Here is a 6,816-nt window from a genome sequence, read left to right as displayed (position 1 = left end):
CTCTGAATCTCATTATCTTGCTTTTCTATTCTGTCTTGCATTTTAGCAAACCTGGTTTCCCAATTCTGGGCTTCCTAATCGGCTTGAGCAGCCTGGACAGCTTGTGGTGGGTTATCGTCACCCCGACCACGGTCCCTGCCCCTGGGACCTCTACCACGGCCCCTAACATTCGAGGGAAACTGAGCTCCCTGACCTTGATTTGACGCTACCGAGTTGCCGTGACTCCTTGTGTTCTGCCTGGCGTCCAGCTAGTCTGAACAACCTGCGAAACCAAGAGTTGGCACATCAGGTCATGATCAAAGAGAGCTTACTAATTCCGCTAAATTTTGAAATTAAAAACATGCGCTTATTCTACTATCAGGCTACTAACATGCTTCCTATCAGGCTTTTCTTATTTTGTAATAATTAAATAAACTACTAAAGTAATAAAAGCTTACTGAACCGTAGAACGAGGTAACTGCTGATGATGATTGTACATGTCGTGACGATCTTCGGACGACAACCTGGCTGCTCTGATACCAAATTGTAACACCCTAACTAGCATAGGCGTATTACGTGATTTTTAAACGTATTGTGCAGCTCGTTGCTAATCAACGAGGTTTATGGAAATCCTAATTAATTAAACTTTTTGCTTTTTAATTAAACTTATAAAATATTTCGTACAAAATACTGTTAGATCCCATTTACAAAAAGCTTTACAAAAGTTACTGTCTGATACAAAATACTTGTCGCCTGGCGACTAATTACAAAAAGCATTGCTGTCCCGAGGATCGTACGCTCCAGGCCTAACCGCCCCGACATGTACAATCTTCATCGGCTCGTCGTCACAGTTCTTCAGCCTTGGCCTTGCCCTTACCTACACATAAACATAGCACTGTGAGTCGACAGACTCAGTAAGAAAAGCATAAATCATAATCATACATAAATTCCGGGTTATGATCAGACGTCCATACCTTTGACAATAATCCTAACTGCCGTGTCCCACACGATACTGAGTCTCGAACGTTCGTAAGACAGTACTATTGACAAAGTAACAGCCTATACTCGGTTTACTGGTCATACTCCAGTTGCTAGTCATACTCTAGCCTAACCGATGTGTTACAGTATCAGCCTATACTCGATTCACTGTTCATACTCCAGTTGCTAGTCATACTCTAGCCTAACTGATGTGATACGGTCAAATAGCACAGTACCACCAACCCTAGAATCAGCCTATACTCGGTAGACTGGTCATACTCCAGTTGCTAGTCATACTCTAGCCCAACCGATGTGATATGGTCGGATGGTACGAAGCCAACATACATATCTAATGTAATCTAACAGGCTTCCTAACATGCACGCTAAACATGTAATATATATATGCATACTGTTATACTAATCTTACCTCAATTCTGAATTCACGTGTGTCGGTCAACCTGATTGGAACGAACTGCACGGCGGTTTATAGGCTCCTAAACCATAAAAATCACAACACTATTAAGTGATACGCTAAATCACTTTTCGAGGACTTAAGCTAGAAACTAAAAGTTTCCCTATCGATAAAAATCATGGCAATACCCTCAATAACATAAAAACGAGAAAAACTAGGGTTCCTGAAAATTTCCCAACCGAAATTTTGGTTCTGGGAATTCTTGAACCCCATCCGAAATTCCTGTTCCTCACAGGAAACATTGAAAAATTCATAACTGAATCAAATCGAACCCAATTCATATCAAATCTTCCAGACCTGTTCTAAATACCCCAAAGAACATTTCTAAAGCAACAACACAACCCAGAAACCACAGAATCAAAAATCACCATTAAAGCTCCAAGGTTTGAGTTCAAAACTCAAACTTGGTTAAATCTAACTAACTTGCATCAAACCTACCCTAATCCACCATAAACAACCATATTATTGCTATAAATAATTTTCCATAATTAAACATAATTAACTGCTAATTTCCAAATTAACCTAAGTGGTCTTTTTAAACCTGGCGGCTCTGATACCAAAATTGTAACACCCTAATGCTAAGGCACACTATAGTGCTTTTTCAATTACAGTGCTATCTTTGCTCATCAAAGATTTTTCTCAAAAAACATGTCAAATTAAAACTTTTATAATAAATATTAAACTTTATAATTTACATAATGATTTAAAAACACCGAGATCTCGTTTCTAAACTTTTATACAAAATATGCAAAAATACAATATCCAGGTCGCACAGCGACTACAAAATATAACCCCAGATGTCCCGAGAGTGAACACTCCAGGTCACGCTGCCACGACATGTACAACCTCATCTCAGCCAGGCTCATTCGTGTTCAGCCTTCGCCTTTCCTTTACCTACACATGGAAACAAAACTGTGAGTCGACAGACTCAGTAAGACCAGCATATAACATATCATATAATACCGACTTGTAACTAGGCGCCCATAACCTATTTACAAGGCTTAACAAATGAGTAAGAACGTTCCATAATAGGGTACAGCCACTATACCACATACACTACGTACCTTGCTATACGAGTGTTGGTAGGGTTTGTTTCGTACCTCGAGTACCACTAAGTGATATACCACAAACACCCCGTACGTTCCCATACTTGTGCTGGTATCACTGTAATGTAATCTTAAATAATATTCGCTATACCAATGTACTCTTTACCATAGCCGTACAATTATTGGTAGTGCAACAAACATATAAGCATGCACATACACTTAACACATATATATACTGAGATATTCATATTACAAATTATATACTGTTCTTACCTTCTTTCCAGATTCAAGTGTGCTGGCCGACCAGAACAAAAAGCCTTGCGCTAAATGGATGCCCTAATCAAATAATGAAACCGGGTAAATCACATGATCGAAATCATAATCCGGGAAACCCGAACCCACCACTCCAGGTTTTGTTACAATCTCTAGGGATCACACTAAATCAGGAAACAGGGAAACACCCAACTACGGTACTAGAATGGACGAGAATTTGAAAAATGGCTTGTTCGGGGATCCTGCCAAAACCGGTTAGCCGGTTTGCACCAGGTTTCCCCAAACAAGCTCCAACTTGCTCAAAACTCATCCAAGTGCATCCATACTTTCCAGAACACCTAAACAATGCATATACAACATATTCCAACCAGAAAATCACAGAAAAACTCAGTGAATCAAATTACGCCATTAAAGACCTAAACTTAGGTTTTTAAATTCAAACTTACATAAATCCAATCTCATACCCCAAAACCAGCTACAAGAAGCTATATTCAACTCAAATGAACCCTAGAATTAGAACTATCAAACAACCTAACCCTAACAGCCAATAATTTGTAAAATCACTATTTGAAACCAATGAAAATCTTGAGAAAACATAGCTAGGAAGTATCTAGGGTTTACCTTGGCTTGATTATCTCAGGATTCCTTGCTGAAAACACCAAGAATTTACAGCAATCTCCCTTATTCTAGCTAGTTTCGAAGAGAGAGGGAAGGAAAGAGAGAACTTTTCTTGATTTTGGCTTATTTCTCTTATTTTCTTTAATTCTTTCTAAAATTAATTAATGGTTTAAATAAATTAAAACTTGGCTGAATATTTCCTTGCTATGTGTCAACACCTACGGTAGCAACCACTCTCCACTTAACAAATTACTAAAATGCCCCCAATGCTTAACTTTAGCCTATTTTAAGCCTAGGGGTAAAATGGTCAAAAACTATAACCTCGCACAACCTCAGTATATTATTTCCTCCAACATAAATCCCACTAAGAAATAAGGTTTTAAACTTACCCATGTTATCAAACTAGCCATCCATCGCATTTTCCGTTGTCGCCAAGCAAAAATTACAAAAATAGCATATTTCACATATAAATCGAACAATACCCCTAGAGTTTAATAAAATCTCTAGAATTTAGAAATTATAACTCTAATGCCCATTTCTAAAAATGGGGCCTAAAAATAATTAAATTTATAAATAATTATAAAAATATCAAAAATTAGTGTTAATTGCCTTTATTAATCCAAATTACTAAATCGGTCATTACATACATAATCTCAAAATCACTACGTACGACCTTTCCCCAAGCGAAGTAGGATTGTATAGCTCCTAGACTTTCCTTCACAGATCACGGGGTTGTAACTGTCACAGCTTGACTGATGCCCCCATGATCTCATTCTTCTTTTTTTTTTGGTAGTGGATAGATCAACCCAGATATTCGTCGCCTTTAATCCACTTAGGATTTTGGATAATACTCATAAATTGTCTCACTTATACTAACACTAGATCACTTTTAATCAAAAGATTTTGTTCTCCAAATCAAATAGATGAATACCTCCATTAGCTACTCATATCCTGTATTGCACTTTGGAATATCTGAAAATTTAACTCATATTATCATTTCTCTAATCTTTCTACCCCGACAAATGGGTTACCACTTAATAACATACCCACAGAGTCTATTCAAATTTCTTCATGTCTCTAACTGAATGTAAAATATTTAATATCTATATCAATTGAAATAGCAATTGTAATATTGCCCTTCAAATTCTAAGTTGAGTCAGCTGAAGGACCGATAAAAGAGTCCCCTTGAGTCATAACTGGCACTTGGGCAGGACCCATACACTTTTCTCCGTCAACATTAGTCTTTCTTAACTGTGGGTAGGCTCTTTTCACATGACCCACTACCCCGCAAGAAAACATGATCTTGCTCAATATTGGCTCAAATGGTACCTTTTTGCATCTTGAACACTTAGAATAAGGTCGCCATTTCTTATTCTCACCTTGACCGCTATGCTGGTTACTCTAGAACCTTTTTTTTCTACCCCATAATTAGTGGTTCATTAAGTTTTTACTCCCTGATCTCCTCATAAGTTCGCTACATATATTTCACCACATCCAGTGGTACAACATGAAGTGTCAGTAGTACAAGAATAGACACAAGACGAGCCTATTATTCTCTCAGATTTTGGATCTATTTCCCATTGTTCCCTAATCATATCATGCATAGCTGTAATATCCCAGAAAATAAATAATATTTAAATGGACATATTTTATTAAATATGTAATTACTTGGAAAATGAAGTAGGATTATGATCTTACTTAAATGAATTTTTGAGAAATTATTTAATGAAATACGTTATTTTGGGCCCGGTAATTGTGGAAATTTAGCTATGTGGTTAGCAATGTCACGACATTAAATGAAAGAATTATTTTAAGAATATCCCGGATTAAGTTAGAATTTTATTAGAATGTCGGATTGGGGAATTAGTAAAATTACCAAAATGCCCCTAGGGTTTTTTTTTTTTAAAAAAAAATTTATGTGAGAGGGGTAAATTAGGAATTCAAGAAAACTTTTTTTGGCTTTTCCTCTTTTCTTTGCTGCTGCCTATTGTTATTTAAGGAAGGAAATTTTAAAAAAAAAAAAAAAAGAGAAAGCAAAGCATTTTAAAAGAAAGGAGAAGCTTTCTTCCAAGGCAAGTAACCTATTTTTCTCAACCTTCTTCTCCTCTTCCTTCGAGCAAGTTGAACCAGCCACTAGAGGGATTGATTTGCTTCAGCCAACATCAATTTTCAGAGCTAAACTCCATCTTCAAGTTGACCTTGCACCCTAGGTAAGTTCATCCTTTTAGTTTTGATGTTTTCTTAGGTTTTCAAGCTAAGTTTGTTATTTTTTTGAAAATTTTCAAAGCTGTAGGTTTAGTGAAGGTAGGGGTTTGTTATCCAAGTTGAATAAGGTCTGTTAATGCATGTTTGGATTGAATTCATGGCTGTTGGGATTGATTGGTGAGTGAGGAAGCTAAAAGAAATTTGATTTCTTCACTTGAGTGTGTGATTTTAAGCTAGAGATTGAACCATTGTGTTTTGCAGCTTAGGTTATGCCATATTTTTGTTAATATACTGTTCTGGAAAGTTTGGTTAGGTTTGGAGGGGTTTTGGTTCGATTTTGGTGAAGAGGAACTTTTGTTCTGGTGCCGAACCTGGTCGACGGATGGGTTACGGTATATCGAACCGGCCGACCGTTGCCTCAGGGGTGAATTTTTCGGGTTTGCTTTATATTCAGTTTTGACCCGGGGAGTTGAGTACTATCTGTTTTAAATTAAATATGGGATGCTTGACCTAAATTGGGGTTGCTGGGAGTTAGGTTGCGTTTGATTTCTAAATTAGGGTTTTAATCCGGAACTTTGAGTTAAGGTATTTATTGTGTTTCAATTGTCGTGACATAGGACCGGGATTGCTTAGCTTGTTCTTCCACTCAGGTCGACCATACTTTTGACTTCTGAATTAAGGTAAGAAAAGTGGTAAGCACCGTATGTGGTTAAAGATTAATGGGTGAATGGAAGTGGCCTTAATTATTATCATGATGCTGATTAAAAGTTTATTAAGCCTAGGTTATGACCTAGGGTTGGAAACGGTTATTACCGTTATGAGTAATTACTCTTGAAACCGCGGTTAGGTTTCTTACTTATTGTTTGCTTTATCGGGCAACGATAGTGACATATTCAGCTCGTATGTAACGAGTGGTAAAAGTGGTACTTTATTAAGTACCAGGAATGTATGATGTTTAAGGGAATGCTTATTATTATCGAATAGTGAGTAAACATAATGGCATGAGAATAAGTTGATAATTATTTTCTTTCGATTATTGTTTTGATCACTTTCTTGCTGAGTCTCTGTGACTCACTGGTGCTTTATGGTGCAGGTAAAGGAAAGGCTAAAGTCGAACAACCATGAGTATGGTCGCAAAGAAGCAATGTACATACCGGCGCGGGCGGCCAGGTTTACGGGATGCTCTATTTTGATTGTATTTTGGAAAATATAAAGCTTATGTTGTAAAATACTTTGAAACCAGTT

Source organism: Cannabis sativa, chromosome 3 (genome assembly GCF_029168945.1).
Source record: "Cannabis sativa cultivar Pink pepper isolate KNU-18-1 chromosome 3, ASM2916894v1, whole genome shotgun sequence".
In the NCBI taxonomy this organism is placed as follows: Eukaryota; Viridiplantae; Streptophyta; class Magnoliopsida; order Rosales; family Cannabaceae; genus Cannabis; species Cannabis sativa.
The sequence above is the reverse complement of the archived record's forward strand: the minus strand, read 5'-3'. Positions refer to the sequence as shown.